Source organism: Xyrauchen texanus, chromosome 23 (assembly GCF_025860055.1).
Source record: "Xyrauchen texanus isolate HMW12.3.18 chromosome 23, RBS_HiC_50CHRs, whole genome shotgun sequence".
NCBI lineage: Eukaryota > Metazoa > Chordata > Actinopteri > Cypriniformes > Catostomidae > Xyrauchen > Xyrauchen texanus.
The window spans coordinates 28,500,698-28,525,509 of record NC_068298.1 but is presented as its reverse complement, the minus strand read 5'-3'; positions in this window follow the sequence as shown (position 1 = coordinate 28,525,509).

Genomic DNA, 24,812 nt, shown 5'->3' with positions numbered 1-24,812 from the left:
CCCATTAAGAAAATGTTGGATTATGAGAATGTTTGTGCACTGAGTCTCAGATGAGTTTAAAGTAACAGCACTGAGAGTGATACACATGTTGTGCCAGGGAGGTTAATTGGATAGGCAATGTATCTCTCTGGAAGGCAAACTTACATGAGTACTTCTCATGGCTGCATCTGTTAGTAGGCAGCTCACTGCTTGATTGATGTCAAATTCACAATCAAAGCTAATGCAAAACATCAATCAATACTAAATCAGCATCAACATGTTTTGAAATGCCCAACTTGAGAAATACAGGGTAAGATTTTAATCTCAGATGGAATATTTAGTGGAGACTTTAGTGGATGTTTTCATTTAGATATGTTCATATTAAAGCCTATCAAAGGCATTGCAGATAATTACATGTTTTTGTTTCACTTCATTTTAAAACAGAAAATGTCTAATTTCTGTGTTAGTAATGACACTAAATGGAATTGCAAAAATAATCATTGCAAACAGGATTCTTGAAGACTCCCCATTTCTTCCAATGGTTTCAGATAGTTCAAACTCATGCCATTGGTTGAGCTAATGTTACAGGATTTTTTTTGTTTGTGGCACCATTCTGAGAAAATTGCTGTGGCTACTGTGGTTGTTGGCTTTACGTTGGATTCATATTGTGATTTGCATCTGTCTGCATGCACAAAATGAGTGTATCAAGGTCTGGTTCAATTTCACCTGAAAAGGAGAAAAGAAAAATTATTCTGACTGCAAAGGCTATGGCAAGCAAGATTGAGTCAATTCAAAACCAGCGTAAAAGGGAAGTAAAGAAATTAAAGAGCCAGATACAGTCTCTCAAAGAGCTTATGAGAGATGATAAAAATGCTTCACAAGTTAAAGCACAGTTTGATGTTCTGCTGCAATTGTCTGAAAATGTCACTGCATTCCACAAATATCTGATGTCTTTAATCCCATCTGATGAACATGAAAAACAAAATGTATGGTTCACAAGCATTACTGAATACAATCAAAGATTATTTGAGGATGTTAAAGTGTGGCTTTCAAAAACCAGCAGGCCTCGTTCAGAGCTAACTCATAATGTTGAGTGTCATCAGGAAGCTCTGTCAGTAAAAGAAAGTGGGATTCATGAGGATGTGAAAAAGGGACACGAGCATCCATCTTCTCAACATGACCAGGATTACATATTGCCATGTGATAGCATATCGAACCTAAGCAGAAACAAACAATGTTCAAAATCAAATGTTTCCAGCACCTCTTCTGCACGTCTCAGAGCAGAGGCTGAAACGGCTGCTCTGCTTGCCCATCAAGGTTTGCTGAAAGAAAAACATGCTCTTGAGGAACAGGAAGAGAAATTAAGACAACAAAAAGAAAAGCTTCAGCTTGAAACCGATATAGCCGCATCAGTGGCTAAAGCACATGTTCTAAGGACCTCTGGATCTGTTGTGTGGAGTGCTGCTTCTCAGCAATCTAATGGCATGGAATCATACTTTAAGAAAAATGAAAAAAACTGTTGAAGCTCTTAACATTGCTGCAGAGACTTTTGTTCCACAAAAACTTGAAAAGGATGAACAAGGAAAATCAGCAACTGGAAATGCGGTTTTACACTTTGGAATGCCAAAACAGAAAAGGGGAGACAATACCAGTTATGTCCAGCAGAGGACCCTAGAGCTTATGAGACAGAGCCCAGTTCTAAATACTGGTACTACAGCGCCTCCAGTGTCTCATCACAGAGATGTTCATACACGCCTTTTCACGAATACTAACAGTGACCAGAACCACATGTTGTCTATAATGGAAAAACAGAATGAGATAACAGCAATGCTGGTGCATCAGCAATGTTTTGCATCACTGCCTAAGAGAGAGATCCCAATATTTGATGGGGACCCTCTACAGTACCATGCTTTCATGCGGTCTGTTGAACAAGTGGTTGAGGAAAAGACTGACAATGCTGAAGATTGCCTTCATTTTCTGGAACAGTACACCAGGGGGCAACCACAACAACTTGTCAGAAGCTGTCAACACATGACTGGCTCAGGCTGTGCAAAGGCAAAGACTTTACTGCAAGAACACTTTGGAAATGAGCATATGATTGCATCTGCCTACTTGGATAAGGTCTCTTCATGGCCAACAATAAGTCTGAAGATGGAAAGGCTTTACAGGCATACAGTCTGTTCTTGCGTGGATGTTGCAACGCCATGGAGGAGGTGCATAGTCTGTGTGAATTGAATACTCCTGCCAATATGTTCACTGTGATTAAAAGATTGCCCTACAAACTGAGAGACAAGTGGCAAACAGTGTCATGTGACATCCAGGAAAGGCATCGTCGGAGAACTATGTTTGTTGATATTGTGACTTTTATGGAGCGCCAAGTGAAAATCATAATAGATCCTGTGTTTGAAAACCTACAGGATGCTCCAATGTTGGTGTCAAATAAAGAAGGCACCAGGACAAAATCACCCCACTTATGGCCTAAAGGAAGTAGCTTTGCATCTGCTGCTACTACATTTGAAAAGACACTAACAGAACACAAGGTTAAAGATGGATATTTACCTGAAAAGACTTGCCTGTACTGTAAGGGTGGACACATGCTGGAGTTTTGTACTCTACTGGATAAGAGAGCTCAAAGTGAGAAGATTGATTTCCTGAAAAAGAATGGAGTTTGTTTTGGCTGTTTGTGCACTGGTCACATCAGTAAGGAGTACAGGAAACGTCTCTCTTGCAAAACATGCGGCTCAAGACACCCTAGTATGCTTCACATTCACCACAAGGACAAGGGAGTACATGCAGACAAAGGCAGGAGCAATTCAGAGAGTGCAGTGGGCAGTTCTTTGGTTGCAGTCCAAACCAGCAGTCTTACTGGGGCTGGTGAACAAGACTTTAAGCTCGCCATTGTACCAGTCAAGGTCAAATCTAGGAGAGGTCAAAGGACAGTGGAAACCTATGCCTTTTTGGACCAGGGCAGTTCAACATCTTTCTGCACAATGGGTCTGATGGATAGACTGAATCTCTCTGGGAGAAAATTAAGGATTCTTTTGCGTACCATGGGTCAAGAGAGAATTGTGGACAGTAGTATTGTGTCAGACTTGGAAGTGGCTGGATTGGACAGTGGCTGGTACTGTGAAATGCCAGATATCTTCACACAAAGTAGGATGCCTGTGAATAGGAGGAACATCCCATGACAGAAAGATCTGCATAAATGGCCTCATTTGAAACATGTGTACTTGCCTGATATAGATGGAGAGGTGGAGCTTTTGATAGGCATGAATGTGCCCAGAACTTTGGAACCACTTGAAGTCATCCGGAGTGTGGGTGAAGGGCCATATGCCATCAAGACTATGCTTGGTGTGACGGTAAATGGAACACTTGGTGGAGGATGTTCTGATGGACCTGTGTATCAGTATGCAGTTACCATCAACAGAATTTCTGCTGTGACACTTGATGAACTCTGGAAACAACAGTTTAAGTTAGACTTTCCAGAATGCAGTCAGGAGGAACAACCAGGACTTTCAAGGGAAGACTGCAAGTTCTTGGAAATGGCTAACGATACTGTGAAACTAGTGGATGGCCATTACAGTATTGCTTTACCTCTAAAAGAGAGAAAGATAAGCATGCATAACAACCGTAGGATTGCAGAACAACGCATCCTTAACCTGAAGAGAAGGTTTATCAGAGATGCATTTTTCCATAAGGACTACACTGCTTTCATGAATAACCTTATATCCAATCTCAGAGAGAGTGCCAACCACAGATCTGGAACGCAGTGATGGAAAGGTTTGGTATATCCCACACCACGGTGTATACCATCCGAAGAAAGGAAAGATCCGAGTTGTCTTTGATTGTGCAGCAACATTTCAAGGTGCATCACTCAACGCACAACTCCTGAATGGACCCGATCTGACTAGTACGTTGATTGGAGTTCTGACCAGGTTCAGGAAAGAGCCTGTTGCTCTGATGTCTGACATTGAGGCGATGTTTCACCAAGTTCAAGTTCCAGAGGAGGACGCAGACCTGTTGAGATTTCTTTGGTGGTCCAGTGGAGACTTCCGTCAGTTTATGGAGGAGTACAGGATGGTTGTCCATTTGTTTGGGGCAACTTCTTCTCCAAGCTTGCTTCTGTGGCCTCATAAAGACCTTAAAACTATCTGTGCCAAAGGTGGCTTTCATCTAACAAATTGGATAAGCAACAGTCGCAAAGTGTTGGCTTCAATACCTGAGGAAGAGAGAGCAAAAGAAGTCAAAGACCTGGATTTGGACCATGACTCATTACCTGTTGAGAGAGCACTGGGTATGCGTTGGTGAATCCAGTCCGACACCTTTAAGTTCAGTATAACCATTCAGGAGAGACCATTGACCTGCAGAGTGATCCTTTCAACTGTTAGCTCTTTCTATGACCCTCTGGGTATCCTAGCTCCTGTGGTTTTTACAGCTAAAAGGATTCTTCAGGACCTGTGCCGGAACCGGCTGGGATGGGATGACTGTATACCACCAGCAGTTGCTCAGGAGTGGATGGACTGGTTGAAGGAGCTACATCAGCTGGAAGGCTTCCGCATCAGACAATGTTTAAAACCACTGAACTTTGGAGAAGCAACCACTGCTCAGATGCATCATTTCGCCGATGCAAGTGAGGAAGGATATGGTACTGTTACCTATCTGCTGCTGCGCAATGAACACTCCCAGACACACAGTGCCTTTATAATGGGAAAATCCAGGATGGCAACTATAAAGCCTGTTACAATCCCACGCATGGAGCTGACAGCTGCTATTGTAGCAGTTCGCATGAACAAACTGTGGAGAAAGGAGTTAAGACTACAGCTTCAGCACTCTGTTTTCTGGACAGACAGTACTTCTGTTCTAAAATACATTAAGAATGAAACTTCAAGATTTCGAATCTTTGTGGCTAACAGGGTCTCATAGATTCTCAATGTTTCTAACGCATATCAATGGAGATATGTGAATACTGCACACAATCCTGCAGACCTTGCCTCTAGAGGTGTGAGGGCAGAGCCATTCCTAAAGAACAAAATTTGGATATCTGGTCCCACATTTCTCTTGCAATCAGAAGAAGACTGGCCTGTTAAGGGAGTGGTGGTGGTGTAGTGGTCTAAAGCACATAACTGGTAATCAGAAGGTTGTAGGTTTGATCCCCACAGCCACCACCATTGTGTCCTTGAGCAAGGTACTTAACTCCAGGTTGCTCCGGGGGGATTGTCCCTGTAATAAGGGCTCTGTAAGTCGCTTTGGATAAAAGTGTCTGCCAAATGCATAAATGTAAATGATGTAAATGTTAACCTAGACATGTTGCAAGAACTTCCACCTGGAGACCCTGAGGTCAAGATTTCAGCTGCAATTGAAGTTTCTACAGCCAAGGACATGTAGAAACTTGCAGTGACATGCTTGATGAACCGCACCTCATCTTGGACACATCTAACAAGAGTGATGGGCTGGATCCTAAGATGGAAGGCTTTGCTTATAAATCTCAGGAAAAAGGACATGGGTGATTTCAAGCATAAACTTTGTGGTAGTTATCTCTCATTGGGAGAGATCAGAGAAGGTGAGATCAAAATAATCATGTTCTGTCAGAGAAGGAGGTTCTCAGAAGAGTTCTCCTGCCTCCAAAAGGCAGAAGGTGTAAAAAGAAACAGCCACATATATAAGCTCAATCCAATACTGGAAGATGGTGTGTTAAGAGTTGGAGGATGGCTATGTAAGGCTGCCATGCCTGAAGAGTCAAAACATCCTGCCATACTAGTTAAAGACCTTCATATCTCTGATCTCATCCTACAACATGTTCATCAAGAGGTTGGCCATGGAGGTAGAAATCAAATGTTGTCAAGGCTACGCCAGAGATACTGGATCCCTGGTACCAGTGGTTTAATAAGAAAATTCTTGGCAAGATGTGTCATCTGTCCTCGGCTTCATGGAGCTGTAGGTCAACAGCAAATGGCTGTTGACTACTTTGGTCCATTTTGGGTCAAGCGTGGGAGGAGTCTTGTGAAGAGATATGGAGTAATCTTCACGTGTTTAGCAATAAGAGCAGTACACATTGAAGTTGCCACCTCGCTGGACACAGATTCTTGCATTAATGCCCTGCGACGCTTCATTGCAAGACGAGGGCAGGTCAAAGAGCTATGGTCAGACAATGGCACCAACTTTGTTGGTGCAGAGCGAGAGTTGAGATGAGCCATTGAAGGGTGGAACCTGGAAAGGATCAATGATGTGCTCTTGTTGAAAGGAATAAAATGGACCTTCAACCCTCCCACTGGATCGCATCATGAAGGAGCATGGGAGAGAATGATCCGTTCTGTCAGAAAGATTCTTAACTCTACTTTGAGGACACAAAGTCTGGATGAGGAAGCACTCCACACAGTGCTCTGTGAGGTTGAATCAATCCTGAATAGTAGACCTATCACAAAGGAATCCACAAATCTAAACTACTTGGAAGCATTAACATCTAACCACCTTCTGCTTCTCAAAACTAAACCATGTTTACCACCTGGACTGTTTCAGAAAGTGGACATGTATGCACGGCAAAGATGGAAGCAAGTCCAATACATGGCGGACCTGTTTTGGAAAAGGTGGTCTAAGGAGTACTTGCCACAACTGCAGGAACGACAGAAATGGACGAAGATCAAACAGAATTTAATTCCTGGAGATATCATACTTGTAGTGGATGATTCTGCACCCCTCAATTCCTGGATCATCAGAAGGATAACAGAAGTGGTTCCAGACAGAAGAGGACTTGTGAGACAAGTCTGGATCAAGACCCAAACCAGCTGTATATGCAGGCCTGTAGCCAAGATCTACCTTCTTCAGAAGTCAGCTGTTTCCTGATTACTGTACTTTGATAATGTGATTTTTGACTGATTTGACTGGACTATTTTTTTGTGACTTTTTTCTTCTGAGAGAAGACCGAAGATTGGATAATTTTTTGTATGATGGTTTACATGTGTAATATATGTAATTATTACTGTGTATTAACTGTAATAATTAGGGGCCGGAATGTAAGAGCCAGGTGTAGTTCTATTATTTTGAAAGGACATTTATGGTAATCAAGGCACCTGGTGGGGGCGGAGGAAGCAAGTAATATATTCTGTTCACCTGTTCTGGTTTGGGTACTGAGAGAGGGGGTGAAAGGGGGAAGTCTAATTTTTTGCTGACCGCTGTTTTCACGCTTCTTTTACATCTTTCAAATGCAGTTTATGCCATTTGACACAACTTTGTATGCCATTAACACAATTATGGGATGTATTGGACCTTGTTTGTATTAGTGCAAATAAATCTGGAATCCGTGATCATTAAGTGCGTCTGGCAAGTTATTCCCCTACGCAGCCTCTCGGTAGCAAAAATTGAGTTTCAGACTGCCGCCTACATGAACAATAACTGAAGCTCCTGACCCGTATCGGCATGATTTTTATGCACTGCACTACTGCCGCACGATTGGCTGATTAGATAATCACATCGATTAATTTTGGTGCCAGACGGGCTGGTTTGAGTATTTATGTAACTGCTGATCTCCTGGGATTTTCACACACAACAGTCTCTAGAATTTTCTCGGAATGGTAAATACAAACAGGGTATTAGCCTACCCATATGCTTCAGCATACATCACCTTAATACATGCTTATATAATTCACAGCATTTTATGCATTTAACACATGCTTAAATCACTCAAAGCATTCTATGTATTTTTAACCAGGCTTTAAGGACATGTATAAAAGTTTAAAACAATAGAATTCTCATTACACATGTTCACTTAATAGTAAAAGATTCTAGGCTATAACTCATTAAATGAGATATGATTAATACTAAATTTACATATCCAGTCCTTGCATTTGCAACAAAACGTGGTCCATATGCATCCTTCAAATATTATCCATAACACACACTCAATTTTAACATATGACTCTTGTGAACACATATTTAATTAAATTTATCAGCATTTTGAGTCAAATTAAATATTTAACCAAATAATTATGAATCGATGAACAAAACCTGGTGCTCTCTTGCACAATGTATGTTTCCATGTTTCTAACACAGGAAAGTTCTGGAAAGCAGGTGATGCAAAACTCCAGTTCTTAAAGGGGCCACATCCAATTTATGACTATAGTTAAATTATATGACATTTCTTCATTTGGCTACATTCCCCATGCTAAAAGTCATTGTCCCGGATGACTTAATACATATTTTTCACTTCTTTAGCAGCTTCTCTAAAGAATACACTACCCAGGCTTGTTAATAACTGAGAGACGATTTCAGGACGGAGTAAAACAACATTGCATGCTGATTTTGGCTCATTAAATGGGTTTGAGTGTATGCCAGCATTGGCTCTTTTAGATTTTCATGGTGCTGTTACAGGTTTTGTCTTCTCTGGTTCAGACATTCTAGGAGACATGCCAGTGTCAGGCTCAACCCTCTCTAGCTCAGACACTCTAGGAGCTGTGTCATTGCTAGACTCAACTCTCTCTGGTACAAACCTTGTTGTTCAGTGTTCCCTGTAATCATTACAGGTTCACCTATAAGGGCTTCAGCTGTTGACACTGGATTTTTAGGGTTCACATTGTCTTTGTCTGGAAGACTAAGATACATGACCTCTTCTATCACAACAAAATCATGATCACAATGCACAACCTCCATCTGCTCAGAAACAGATTCCTCCCTCGATTGTGGTGTTGTGGGATAACAAGTTTCTGTCACCTCTGGCTCAGGAAAACAAGGGCACAAGTCAACAGTATGTGTGGTATCCTAAACATCTAGGACCCTGTATACAGTAGAACACCATGAATGCTGTAGTTTGTTCCTACCCAAAGGTCTGTAACCCAAGTATACCTGCTGACCCACATCAATCACAGGGCAATACAACTTGTCATTCAAAGTCTCAGCAGCCTTGTGTTCAGCATATTCCCTGGCTTTTTCACAAGCTTCTCTCAATCTGTCTTGGTTAATCACTAACAATCATGTTTTCTCTCCACAGTTTGCTCTTGACCTAACAGTGCATCTACTGGAAGATGCGGGTTGACTCCAAACAGCAAGTATTGTGGTGAGTATCCAGTGGTTGCATGTGGTGTTACATTATACGCATAAACCAACTCAGGAATTTGTTCTGGCCAACGCTTTTTCTTTTCAGGGGTAGTTTACATAATAAATCATGGGGTGTTCTGTTAAAACACCCATACTCAGTGTTTCCCTGAGGCTGATAAGTTGTGGTGCAGGTTTTCTTTACACAATACATTTTACACAGCTCGGCAATCACGTCACTTTAAAAAATGTCTGCCATCAGAATGCAATCATTCAGGCACCCCATATTTCATGAACTTTCAGAAGGATGTTCTCATGGCCATCAGAGGCAGTTTCATGCACAGTAAAATCTACTGCCACTACTTCAAGGGCCCATGAAGCCAGAAATGGCTTCATGGGCACAGACCTGCCATGTGGCTGAACATCTGAGAGAGCAGCACAATGTGGAAGTACTGGAGCAGCAGAAACCACTGGGTAATGCGGGAGTTGGTGTCCTTCGCCTTAGCCATCCATCGGATTGGGACATGGTCTATGACCAAGATGAAGGATCTCCCTAGAAGGTAATAGTTGAGCTCCAGGACTGCCCACTTGATTGCCAGTGCTTCCTTCTCTACCATAGCATACCTGGTTTCGCCCATTTCCAGCTTCCAGCTAATGTAAGTCACCGGGTTTACTTTCCCATCAAAACACTGGGAAAAGGCGGCTCCTATTCCAGTATCAGATGCATCCGTCTGCAGGGAGAAGGGTAACGATAAGTCTGGTGTGTGTAGAATGGATTGAGGCATCAATGTTGTTTTGAGATGTTGAAAGGCCCATTTGTTTCCTCCGTCCTCTTCACCTTCTCTGGCTGCCCTGTCTTGGTCAGGTCTGTGAGGGGACAGGCCACAGAAGATAAAACTGGGATGAAACACTTATAGTATCATGCAAACCTCCAAAAGGCATATACCCGTGTTTTGGTGGTGGGCCGAGGGTAGTCTTGGACAGCTGCTACTTTATCCTCTTGTGGCAACACTAGCCCCTGACCAATGCGGTATCCCAGGTACCCTGCCTCAGTGAGTCCCAGGTGGCATTTCCGGAGGTTGGCTGTGAGTCCCACCTGATGCAGAGCACATTCTGAAGATGGTCCTCCCAGCTCTCCAAGTGGATGACTGCAAAATTCATGTAGGCAGTGGTATACTGATTGTGGGGCCGCTGAATGATACCCATAATTCGCTGGAACGTGTCTGGCACATCATGCAGGCTGAAGGTAAGGCCAGTGCCCTATCTGAGTACTGAATGCAGTCTTCTTTATGATAGTCACGGAAAACAGAACCTGCCAATACCACTTTGTGAGGTCCAGGGTGGATATGAATTGGGCTTTCCCCAGTAGCTCCACCAGCTCATCCACTCGGGGCATCAGGTAGCTGTCAAAGGTAGACATGTCGTTCAGCTTCCAGAAGTCATTACAGAATCGGATGATGTCGTCGCTCTTTGGGACATCACTATAGTGTTGGACTACGGGCTCTTGAAGGTTTTGATTACTCACAGTTCTAACATATGTCTCACCTCCTCCTCTATGGTTTGTTGGTGAGCTTCTGGGACCCTTTAAGCCTCTGGGGTCGACAGATGCGCCGGCGCGTCCTGCTGGATATTTTCGTCATTACAGCGGAAACAACTTAAAATACTCCGTCATTTTGGGGCATACAGATAACTGTAAGACATCATTAGAGACTATAAAGGGTCTACCTTAATTTGGGTACACTCACAATAACAACAAAAGATGAGCTAAAACTCCGCAAATACTTATCACACAAACATGAAACATATGTCTAAAGAAAGCTTAAAATTTTAAACAAATATTCTCCTGCAATGTAATCTATATGAAACAAAGCGATGTACAGTTTTTGCTGTTTCATCTAATTATAGATAATGTGATCCCACCCACAAGCAGAGCGCGCCATTCATACGCTAATGTGCTGAGACGATCAAGGGAAATGTTGCACGCCCCCGACAGTGTTCAGAGGTTTGATGTAAACAATTCATTCATTTTACTGCGCGTTTGTAACTATACACAGGCGATGAAACTCCTGGATAGGAAGGAAGAGTTAAAATTTTCCTCAGATGAAGAGCTGGACTCCAATGAACGTTTGTATTTTGAAGAGAGACTTGATCCAGCCGAGGATACAATTTCAGACTAGTAAGTCATTTAGTTTTCATTAGTTGACATACTTTTTTATATAAACATGTACATATTTTACTAGTGGGACTATTTCCAGACTTGCCAGCCAGGATTCAGAGTATTGACATTTGAAATATGACTCCTAATAAGCAAGTTTTAGTTACATGTAAATGTTGTTTCGGCTAAAGCAGGTATTTATATTGTATGCTGTATGATATAAATTTGATATGTAATATGATATAAAATTATATGAATGTTTAGAATTTATTTGATCTAGTGTTTATGCTGCCTCATTATCATCAATGCTTGTGCTTGCAAATATGTGTTCAGGTTATATGAGTAAAATGCACTTTAAATATGCCCATATTATAAAATCTGCATCTTATAATGATTTCTGAAGGATCATGTGACACTGAAGACTGCAGTAATGATGCTGAAAATTCAGCTTTGATCACAAATTGCATTTTAATAGAAAACTGTTCTTTTAAATTGTAAAATGAGTTCACACAATGTTTTTACTGTATTTTGGATCAAATAAATGCAGTCTTTATGAGCAGAAGAGACTTCTTCTAAAACTTTTAAATGATAGTGTAGGTATAAAATTAAGTAAAGTCTTTATGTATATATGTAACTTTTATGTAACTTCTTTTAACTTAAAACTTGATTTTGATCATTAAGTCTCCTCACATTCATTCTCTTTTTGTCACATTCCTCATTGATAGGCCCAGGGGAGGGGTCTTTTGTGTCCTCATGTGTGAATTACCTCAATATTCATTATAGTTCACGCCTCCTCGCATATGAGCTTTCAACACTAAAAGTGTCTTACAAAAGTTAAAGTACTATATTGTTTTGTATGAATAAGTGATCAGGATGGTTTTTACATCACTTTGAAGCAAAAACTCTAGGCTAAAAGATCCAGTTATCAACTGGATCCTTCTTGACAAATGTTTAGTATGTGTTATATGGCCTTATTTCAATGACAAAAATACAAACATGTACACACATGTTAATCACATATTATTGTAACCCAGTTTGTGCTGAATACAATGATATCAGACTTTAGCCATTAATGTGTTTTTAAGCAACTGAAAAAGCACAAATGTCAAAGCATGTAAAAACTTCTCAAGGGCCCAAAAATCCCTCAGACCCCAAAGGGTTAAAGGCTTAGTTAACTTAGGCCTTGTTCAGACTGCTACTAAAAATCAGATTTTTTGCATCCGAGCAATCCTAGTTTTTGATGGACAGCAAAAAAACACATGGAATCAGATTTTTCCGAATCTGATTCAAACCACATTGGGAGGTGGTTTCAAATGCGATTCAAATCTGATTTTTTTCAGATACGTCTCAGTCCGGACGCTCTGGCTGCTCAATTTGGATTTCAAATGGTCTTTTGCGTTACTCTTAATGCGACACACAACAATGACATAAAAAATCAGTGACTGCAGCATGGAACATCACAATATATACCAGTCCTCCATCACTGAGTTTTTCTTGTGCAACGAAGGAGTTCTGCACATAGACTGGACAGGGTGCTTATTTGGAGAGCGATATGATGCACCTCCATTTTTCCTGCATCTGTTTTGAAAGCATCATCATGTGGGTACGCCTACATCGTTACCAAAGCAACCCATGCAGATAGCTTTGTTATGTCTGATTAATAGTGTGGACAATTTCCCAAACTTTTTTCTGCAACGGCACACTTTTACAATTAAAAAATCCCACGGCACACCACGATCCCACATAACCATCGTCGATAGTTTTCCTTCTAAAGAAATTGTCCATGTTTTCTGTCTTAGTAGCATGTTTACATGTAATGTTTGAAATTGGCTTTGCAAAAACAATACATATGCACGCTGTTTAATGAGGTCACAGATGACAAGAGAGCTAATTGTGTAATAAAAAAACAAATTTACATCTTTTCCAATTTGTTGATTTGTTCTTGCAAATTAAATCTTGCAACGCCACAGCAAATAAATTTTTTTATTTATGTATTTATTTACTGTATTTTCTGGAAATAGAGTCGCACCTGACTCTAAGTCACACTGGGTCAAAATTACACTGACAGAGTGAATGCTGCAGGCATTAGGACCAGGGAGGAGCCGTCAGACTTCCCTTCAGCAGTTCAGATGTCAGACACACTCTGTGAAGATTCATGTATCTCAGAATCGACACACTGTATCACAGTTTTTGGGCTAGTTTTAAATGGGAGAATTTGCTTTTAGTAATCATGTGTAACAGTTTTTCATATTTGGTTTATGTTTTATGAGAGAAATGTGACAAGTAAGCCACATCTGTTCATAACATCTGTAACTTTATGCTATGCCAAATAAACAGCTTTTAGTCTGTGAGTAAAACAAAACACCTGTTGTATTCTATTAATTCATTAACATTTGCGACTGTGGATATTTCTGATATTTGCAACCCTTTTTGCAATGTATTAGTTATTTGTTTCACTGACTGAATGTTTTTACTACAAGTGTGATATTACATCATTTTGTTAGCATGCGAAGAGTTGCGTTTCTGAAATGGCAAATTTAAAACACTGCTACTGCCTCTATGCCTTTATGTTTTTATCTGTTATAGAGCGTGTTTTACCAGCCAACATCAGTTACGTATAAATTATGTATATAATTCGCTTCGGACTACAGTATAAGTCGCAGGACCTTTCAGACGATGAAAAAATCTGCAACTTATATTCCAGGGGAAAAGGTATCTATTAATTTAGTGGAATTTTATCATTTTCCACGGCACACCTGACTATCTTTCAAGGCACATTAGTGTGCCATGGCACAGTGGTTGTGGAAACACTGGCCTAAGTGGATGGAAACTTCTGACCCACTGGAATTGTGTTATAGTCAGCTAAAAGTGAAACAATCTGTCTGTAAAAAATTGTTGGAAAAATTACTTGTGTCATGCACAAAGTAGATATCCTAAACGACTGGCAAAAACTAAACTTTGCTAATATGAAATCTGTGGAGTGGATAAAAAAATAGTTTTAATGACTTCAACCTAAGTTTATTTAAACTTCTGACTTAAGCTGTATATGTTTAAAAAGAAGCTAATTGAATATTTTAAGAGAAAATATAGTCCATTAAGCTGCTTCTTGTAATGCACTGTAACAAAACACAAATTGAAACATCAAATTCTGCATCCAGGTGTTAACTGACTGCCTTGTTCAACATCCCCCGAGACCTCTTCACAATATCCCGAGAATTGATTTGAACAGTGTCTGCGCTGAGAAGATGGGCTAAATCCTCATGTGATGGGAGGGTACCTGACAGCAATGCAATTTTTTCCCTTCTTTATGCAAGTTGGGTAATTAGGCATTGCATATTGTGTCTGATGTAAAAGAGAACAAAACACAGAAAGGGCCTGCTGTGTTTGTGATCTCTTCCTCTCACCCATCATCATTCTGCAATCAAAAAAACACACCTGCTTAGCTGTAGACTGGCATACCTTCTGCATGTATAATACGTTTGATTATATTAGAAGATTCTATTATATTAGAATATTGATTACATGTGACTTATCATTGCAAATATACAAAAAAAAATTCTGTTTTGAAACTACTTACTGATTGTGAACAGTTCAGTTGGTCATTTTTAGTAAATGTCAGCAAGAAGTGCCACAGTTATCAGTGTAAGAACATTGAAAAAGCAGAGCAGCCACAAACTTTATTAGAATGTTTAAAGTACTACTAGATCCCTGCTAAAGTACTTTAGGTTTTGGATATAAATATTTAAAAAATAATTTTAATAATAAAATAATAAAAAAATTACGTTTATGGAATACCATCTACAATTAATATTTTGTACGTTTTCTGTGATATACTGTACAATATGTGCAACAGAGCTGGCCAAGTGATTATGGAGCTGGACTTGATCGTGTGTCTGTCACTGGGGAGAGAGGAAGCGGTAAGGGCAATCACCTGGTAATTACTGATGCTTAACACCTGTGTCTCATTACAATGACAATGGAGACAGGCTTGAAAAGAGTCAGAGACAGTTAGAGACAGAGGAACACAAAGTTGTGTTCTGAAGTGTATATTTATTGTGAAGCTAAAGTGTATGCTTGTTGTAAAATGTATATATACATCGATTGTGAAGCTGAAAACCCAAAATTCTGATGGTGAAGCTTAAAAGCCAAAACTCTGATTGTTAAGCTGAAAATACTGAATAAAAAGCGTACTTACCTGGACTCCCACTCCGCTTCCCACTTCCTTCTTGCTGGAAAGTTCACACTGGTGCCAAAACCCAGGATAAGGAAGAAATCTGGTCACCATGGACACCTCACTGGATGGATGAGCTCATCCGTGCCCTGGCTAGCATCCAGGAGACCCATCGTCAAGCCCTTCTTGCCCAGCAGAGGTGCAACCAGGAGCTTCTCCAAGCCCAGGCCGAGGATCGGCAGGTCTTCTGGAGCTGGCTGGCTCCAGGTAGATCCTCCGCCGCAACCCCGGAGGCAGCTAAGCAGCCACACATCATACTTTCCAAGATGGGCCCCCAGAAAGAATCAGAGGCATTCATGGGCATCTTCAAGCAGACAGCCACCGCCTCCAGCTGGACACTTGCTGCAGCTGCTTTCTGGGGCAGTGCAGCATCTACCATCTGAGAACTGTCTGTAGTACGTGAAGCTGAAGGCCGCTACCTTGCAATGGGTTGGCCGCACCCCAGAACAACACCGCCAGCGGTTCCACTCCCTCACACTGAGCGAAGTTGGCTGCACATTTCCATTTGCCCAGCAGCTCTGTGATGCCTGTAGAAGATGGGTGCTAGCCAGAGAAGGCCCCAGCATATTCACAAATATCTGGTAGTGACTACCGTTATTCAATTTCGGGGAGTAAAGCATAGAGTGGAGGCCACGGTTCTGCCTCACCCATCCACTGATTCAGGGAATCAATTGGCCGGGGTTTAAGAGATTATTAAAAACGGTATGTGTGGATGGGTCCTGCAAACCAAAATCTCAGTGTGTGTCGTGTGACGCAATGGCTGGGGAGGTGGAGCCGGGGCTGTCCGTGTCTGCTCAGCATCAGAATGATGCAGGAGGGGAGTCCTCTGGCATTCTCATCCTTAGGGAGTTCCCAGAGGGGGTGCTTGACATCTAATGGGAGGCATGGGAGGAAGGACCTTCCCAAAGCAAGAATGAAATTCAGTTGCTTCCTTGATCTTTGAGCAAAGCTACAAAAACTTTATCAGTTGTCACAACAAAATATGCTCCAAGCTCAAGAGACACAAAGCCGGCTGAATAAACAGTGTACCCAGCTACAGGAATTGCACTGGGAGACAAAGTATTGTATTACTCCCCACATCAAGCTCGAAATTACTCGTCAAGTGGCAAGGACCATTTGAGGTTACACAGCTGTGTGGGGCGTCTGTGGCTCAGTTGGTAGAGCGTGTTGGCCACTAATCGCAGGGTTGGTGGTTTGAATCCTGGCCCACATGACTCCACATGCCGAAGTGTCCTTGGGCAATACACTGAACCCCAAGTTGCTCCCAATGGCAATCTAGCACCTTGCATGGCAGCTCTGCCGCCATTGGTGTATGAATGTTTGTGTGAATGGGTGAATGAGTCACAGTGTAAAGCGTTTTGAACACCGTTAAGGTTAAAAAGGTGCTATATAAGTGCAGACTCGCCATTTTACACGGCGAGTCGAGGATCTCGATTATGAGGTTAAACAAACAGACAAGATGTGGATCTCGCACAGCAATTGGGCCAGCCAGGTCATTCTAGTACCTAAGAGTGATGGGTCAGTGCGGTTCTGTGTTGATTACCGGAAAGTCAACGTGGTGTCTAAGTTTAAAATGTACCCAATGTCCCGAATGGACAACTGCTCGATCGGTTGGGTGCGGCTCAATTTTATTCGACACTGGATTTAAATAAGGGATATTGGCAGATCCCCTTATCTCCATTATCCCGAGAAAATACAACCTTTTTCACACTGTTGGGATTACACCAATTTGTTACTCTTCCGTTCAATTTGTTTGGAGCTCCCGCTATATTCCAGCGCCTCATGGATAAGATTATCCGGCTATGTCACCACCTATTTAGAAAATATAATTATACACAGTAATGATTGGCAGAGAAATATGCAGCATCTGAGAGCCGTCCTGAGGACGCTGAGGCTGGCGGCGTGTGCAACTGGGTGGGTGGAAATATGTTATCTGGGCTTATATTTACAGTTACAAACTTCTGTATAGTCAGGAACACTGTCTAAAGCTGCCTTGTCAAATGTGCTCATTTTAACTTTTTGATAGTGCATAACAAAGTGTACAGAACACAATCAAATATGACAAAACAATGAATTTAACTAAACAGTTAGTAGGGCCGATTAAACCTGCACCATTTTTAATGTATGTCGTGCAGCATGCCCATCACAATATGCTATGATGTTTGTATATGCAAAGCAATGCATGGCTCATCTGCTGAGGAAATTGAAGCAACAAACTCTCTACCTGACAGCAATCATTCCATTACTCTTATCTACAGCGTGTCAGCAGATTCACCTGCTGACTCGCCTCATCTCCATATCACATACTGGCTTTGCTGAAAATTTGTTATATAATTAAACAAACCCATGATGACTCAGCAAAACCATTCACATTTAGCATAATGATGCATATGCCAGTGGGCTTTGTATTTAATGTTCACTGGCTAGAGAACTATTTATGAAGACCACTTACAGTGAATAAATCTAACAGCACTGAGCTCTCCTTAATTGGCTGGCTTTAGCTATTAACAGGATCAGACATAGGCCAAAAGCAGATATGCGAGAATTACTAGAGGGGAAGTGACACATCCACTCACCATCATCCACAGAATGTCATCATAACAATGACAGAACAGTAACGTTTCAATTTATGTCCTCGCCATGACATAAATCTCTCTGAATCTCTCAGCAGAACATATTAATTGGAGGGATAGTGACTACAATATATATAGACACATTAAATGAGTAGTCTAGGACACAGTAAAATGGCACAATTTAAGAGCAATTCTATATTTTATTATATTGTGTTATCTATTGTAAAGGTTATTATATATTTTTCTCTGGGGTCATTCCATTCCATAAATTAAAATAATTTTAAATGTGTGAAATTTCCACGGCGGCACTAGCATTACTGAGTTTTGCAAAAATAATGACTCAAACATTCCCTCCATTTCTGATTGGTTGACCAAACTGTTCCAACCCAAATTCATTCCATTAGTTAGTTAAATGCTTCTACTGTTTGTTGGGCTAGTCAGGATGCTCAAACAAACAGTGCAATCTTTTGACAGAACCAAAGAGTGACAGTGTTTAGGAGTCTCTCTGATTATCGGATAAATTGACCTAACAAAAACGTTCTTTTAGTTGACTCAGCACATTAAATCTGCACTACATAAGATTTTTGGTTACAATTAACAAAATTTAGTTATTGAGTGAGTACATACACAAAAAAATCCATGTTAAAAAAACCCTGTCCTTGTCTTTCGCTGATTCACTACGAAAAGCCTAAAATAATGATAGTAGGCTTTTGCGTGAAATCACAGGAATACATATTTTGTCCATGCTGTGTTGAACATTAGTTAAGACGTCATTCCAGGGACAAGTTTATGGCAGGGCCCCACTCTAACTGCCGGTGTGGAAGATGTATCTCACTGTGATTGGATCCTTGGTGAATGAAAATAAACAAATGTTCAGCAACATCAGATAAGATGCTAAGACAACTACCAGACACCTCTTACAGGGCAGAAAGGGGGACCTTCTGCACCCACCAAACTCATTCCTAAGGTTTAGGCAAGAACTGCCATAAATTCCTTCAGGAGCTCCTGGATGCTGCAGCAGTGGAGGGCCACAGATCTTTTCACACCTATGTTTGGAGGCCTTAATTTAACAAACTGCAACACATCCAATCTATCTTCATGCAAAGCACAGTTTATGTTAATGGTTATTGACTGTTAACACAACAGTTCACGGGACAGACCTATTAACAGATAAACGAATGCATGGATGATGACTTAAACGTTTCTTATCGTGTTTGGTCTCTATCTGTTCCATACGATCCCTTTAATAATTTGAAAGAGGATCGTTAAAGAAATAATGCATGGGTAAAATGTTAAAGACACTGTTTTCACACTGTACTTTATGCTATGCAAATGAGTTCCACAATAGGGTGGGCATCACCGTGGCTACTTCAGACACCAATGGCCAATCACACTACAGGATCAGAAAGGTGCCAGATTTCAATCTCCTCCTCATCAGAAAGAGATAAGTATGTCCCTTGGGTAGACACACCCTTGTACTGCATTTCCAACTCGATGGGGAAGGAGACATTAGCAGACACACCACGTCCTGAATTTCTGACCTGATGAGGAAAGAGGCTACAATATAGTTGAGTTAAGCTTTTGGAAGCAAAACCTTTTATATTGCTTTATTGCTATATTGCGGCACTCTAGCTGAAAAAAGGCCCCAGCATTGTGGGACCTTATCTGACCCTTACAGCACCTCCAGCAGCACAGCCCAGTTCACATAGGACCTCTGCATCGTCAGATATTGCCTGTCCCACACAGCTCCTCAGTGACGCATCCAGCCTGCAAAGGACCCTGTGAAGATTCAACTGACCCAGCAGCCCAGCCCAATCTTCAAGGACCCTCTTGGTGCAACCGAAGTTCAGCATCTTCCAGCCCAGCATGGCAATGACTACTGGATCGCAACTCTGCACCCTCCCCACTGCACGTTACCCGCATCGCCAGTGGAAGACTCCTCTACTGCTAGACTGATCACCCAACTGTGTGGAACGTAAATATAAACGTACCAAACCTTTTCTATAGACCTTGGCATTAGTTTATACCTGCTGCATATTTTTCTAACTTGCTTAGATAACAGTTACCTGGGGTCAGCTTGTTACAAATAATAGGCATATTATTTGTTTAATGATAAATAAGCATTATTTATAAGGAGAATTCCCATACAATTCTCTTCCATTGCTACATTCAGTTCAACAACATTGCATTTATCCATTCTGTGTTCAAATCATTTATTTGTTTTATTGTTTAATTCAGTACTTTCATTTTTGGTTATTAATTTATTATCCATTAGCAGTGCATATTCATTATTAGCATATTTAATCATTGTGGTATTTACTCTTGCATATCTATTGTTAATAAATGTAATTAATTTTATTACAACTGTCTTCATTGTGTTGATGATCAAAGACTATACTAGTTATCCAGACTCTCACAAATCCTTCAGATAAATAAGCTGACCAACTCCCTCTAGTTTACATTAATTCTAAATTATCAAACAGCTCTTTTGGGAGTTTTCTTAAATTATTAAGATAGTATTCTTAACTGGTGCCCTGTAATGCAAAGAGGGAGGGGTCATCTGATACACTCATAACCAAACCTTAAGTGACACGTGATCAAAAATCACTTTGTCATCGGTGAATTGAGTAAAAATCAGTACAATGCATATTTACATAATGTCTGTAAGCTCAGAAAAAAGGTCCGGCAGAGGCAGGAAGCCGAGTGACAGAGGAGCAGGAAGCCGGTGAAACAGTTGTTCAGTCAGTCACGGTTTTAGGAAAACTGGTATGATATCATCCTCTTGTTGGATTTGTTTAACTGTTTGGTGTTGTTGTTTACCTGCTAAAATATTTGGACATATTTTCTTGTAGGGTTGTTGAAGCTTTTATTGGTTGTCATGCTTTAATTAATCGAATATTACTAATAAGTTAACCGATCATGATGTGTTCATAAGATTTATTTTTATTTTATTCGGGTGAAAATACTGAAACCTGTTTACTAATATTCATGACTTCTGAGTATCTTATAATATTGCTGCAGTTTCAAGGTTACCTAAGAGTGTGTCTCTAAGTGTGAGTTTGCCGCTGTTTTCTTTTTTCTTTTACCCCAGTCACAGAAATGCACAAGTCGTTATTGGCCTTTAAGAAGAGAGGTATTCCAAAAAGCAGATTAAGCGATTTACCTGGGTAAATTTACTCAAGCGTAAGCGGATAACTTTCTGTTCCAAAAATGTAGGTAACTTTCAGGGTGTATTAGTAGACATAGCAACTTACTCTGTAAACATAAACTAATCCCGAGTAGGTTATGTTTCAGATTTAGTTTATTTCAGGTAGATGTCAGTAAGTTTCAGAGGCTGTCAGTGTATGTGAGGCCTTTTAATAGCGACACAGTGGTCGTGGAAGCAGGGGCGTGGCCGTGAAAGCAGGGGCGGACTGGCTGTCGGGCCCCATTACAGAGTGAATATTAAAATAGGAGCACTGGACCCCATTATAGAGTGAATACTGATATAGTAAGGTAAACCCAATACAATCGCTTTTAGTCTGAAAACTGAAATTACTTTTATTTTGAAATTACTTACACATCATAGCACATATTCTTCTGTGCTCATTATATCCGTACCTCTTGTGTACCTCATTATTTGACATACAAATCACAATAACGGTGACAACCAAAGACAATATATTAAGTATAAGATGAACTCTGAATAATCACTAAATGACAAATAACTGCAAATGACAACAAATACAATAACAGCAGCATAAATAAAATCTGCAAGCAGTAAAGCTATGAGTAGTACATAGTCATTTGCATAATTTAATCTTGGAGGGAGCTGAAGTGAGGGTTGCTGAATAGTGCTCATGGCAGATACAAATTCAGAAAATAAGTCATGAAAAATAATTTATTGCTATTTGAGTCTTTGAGGCTTCCTTTGTTTAAAGGATAGCAGAAACAGTGCTTGTCTAAGCATTGGGCTTTTCACTTTTCCTCAAGAATAATCTGGAGAAGGAATTAAAATTGTCAGTGTAAGGGGGTTACGAACCGACTTGTCAATATAAATAATAATTTAATGAAAACTTAAAACAAAACACACAAACATAAACACACATGACGGACATGCCCGTAATTCTCTCTCTCTCGTACCTTCGTCACCAGCCGCCTTTATCCCTCGCGCGCCCCATCAGGCCGATTGGGGACCGGGCGTGCGACATGTAACGTGCGACATGTAACTGTACTTTTACTGCACTATTTTCCCACCATCTATGTTCGCTACTTCCCTGGCCTGATTTCATTTTTATCTATCAACATGATCGGCTAAGGAGAGTCTGCTGACTCCTGTCAAATCAAATCACATGTCGCAACCACATGTCTCAAATCACATGTCACAATCACATGTCATCATCGAAACTGTAGATCAGCGCCAATTGTGGAGAATTCCTCAAGCACAGTTCAACACCTGAACATCATGGCCTGGAAGGGCTTTTCGCAGTGAAAAAGGCCAATTGCTTGATCGAGTCATGTGAGATTAACTTGCTCAAGCCAGATATCAGCATTAATCCTGCCTCTAATTTGAAGAATTTCATATTTCTGTTTACTAGATTCTGTGTGTCTATAACGTAGCCTGTATAGCTGTATGTTTCCACCAACAGACTAACTGCCCATTAGCAATTGATTGTATAACTGTAGTTGTCCACCAACAGCCTAACTGCAGGGAAGTACTTTAAAAAAAAATCAAGCAAAATATTCCAGAAAAATAATTTTCATGCACAAGTCAGCCAATTAAGCACTTAACGTCGTTGGGACTTGAAACTTTTCACACTGTCTAAGGACACCCTGACGATACACATACGTCAATTTCGTGTCATTTGGACCTTTCGGAGCCCCGTCCACCAACCCGTTATTGAAAAACTTTTTCTAGAAAGCTCCCACAGCCCCACATTTCACACAGTGGTAGCCTGACGACCCTCAAAAGACATTACAGAAAAAAATGTAAAGTATTTTTTTGGAGTTTGTGCAAGATTCTCTCACACAGGCCTCTTGAACTGATAGCTTGACAGAGCCTCATGAATGATGAGCGGCAACTAGGGTTAGGGTTTGGATATACGCTCTGGAAGGTTCTAGAGACCCCAAACTTTGGTTCCTGATTCGGGGGGCCCTTTTGCTCGTTTCTGGAGTTTCAAGATCCTGCAACCTTTTGACCCTTGTTATCCAGACATCCCACTTGCCCTTTGAACCAATGCATTTTTCAAAACAGTTTCATGGACAACATCCCTAAATGGGCCAATTTAATCGAAAAAAAGGTCAAAAGGTAAAAAAAATCTCCACGCTGTCTAAGGACACCCTGACGACACGCATATGTCGTTTTTGAGTCGTTCTGACCTTTCAGAGCCCCGTTTATCAACCCGTTGTAGAAAATGAATGAAATAAATGGCCCTCAGAAACAACATATTAAAAAACTGTGTCCCTTATGGATTAGGAAGTAATTAAAAAAAAATCAAGAAAAATATAATAGAAAAATCATTGTTACATTACACTCACAGGTCAGCCAATTAAGCACTTAACAAAGCTATTGGGACTTGAAACTTTGCACACTGACTATGGGGCCCCTGAGAAGCTATATATTTCAATTTGGAGTCGTTTGGACCTTTCGGATTCATGTCCATGGACCCGCTTTGAAAATGAATGGTAGAAACTGTATGTGGAACATGCTCTAACTTTGCTACCAACAGACCCCAAATATCACTTGGTTGCACATCTGTTGCCCCTCTATCACATACTAAGAGGGCAGCCTTCTCTTGTGATGATTTGTTTTCACCTTCAAAATATCCCTTTTTAAGGGTGTGGGCGGGCACAGCGGCCATCAAACATGTGACCCGTGAATTCATAGTGTAAATACCCATTTGGGAAAAATAGTTGGTTAGGGGCCAGTTAACGGGTCTGTGGGACTCTGGGGCGTGGCGCGAGCGGTCAGGGGGTCTCAGGGGTCATTTGGGAAAAACAGTTGGTTAGGGGGCAGATAGTGGGTCAGTGGACAGCCCCGCCCCCTCAGGGTGCCTCCGACTTGTGATTGTGACTGACTTAACCTGAACAGCGTCCTCAGCTAGAACACGAGACAGCCGGTCCTTCTTTTCACATTACACAATGGACACTCATGTGAGATGAAGACTCCAGACTCCAGCCATAACAGAGACCCCACACATGTATAGACCTTAATTAAAATAGTTTTGTCTCAATCAATGAAACATGTTAAAGCATAGTCACTGATCAATAAGAATTTAACACCAATCAAGATGCAAAAGGCAAACTTTAAACATTGGCTATTTATGTCAAAATGCAATTTAGCTTGGATTTATTTTTTATAGCTTGGAATAATTTCACCTATATTCAAAACCCTATCTGGATATAAAGCACAGTGGAAGGAGGAGAGAAAATAAGAGCTATGAGAAAAGGGGACAAAGTAAAAGTGTTTTTGAAGTTTTAAATCTTATTGTGTGGTAATTAGAGATATGAAATAAGCTTAAGCAATTTCTGCGTAATATATGATAGGTGTAAAGCTAATAGGTTTAGCTTTTATAAAGAGCCTCTCCTAATCCTTGCATTAAGGAGGACCAGTGGGTTTAGCTTGTGATCACAGAAACATTCCAATTTGCAGTTTAGTCCACTATGTGCTAAATTAACAAGAATATTTGCTGCGGTTTAAGGCTGTTCTGTTTCATTCTTTCTTGGCCAATGGCTGCACAAGCTAATGATAATAATGCCCTTTATGCTATTTAATCAAAATACGAGACATGATGCGAACAGTTTCAGAAGCAATGTGGTATGGTGAAAATGTATGTGACAACCAAACACACAATATGTGTTTGTTGAACAT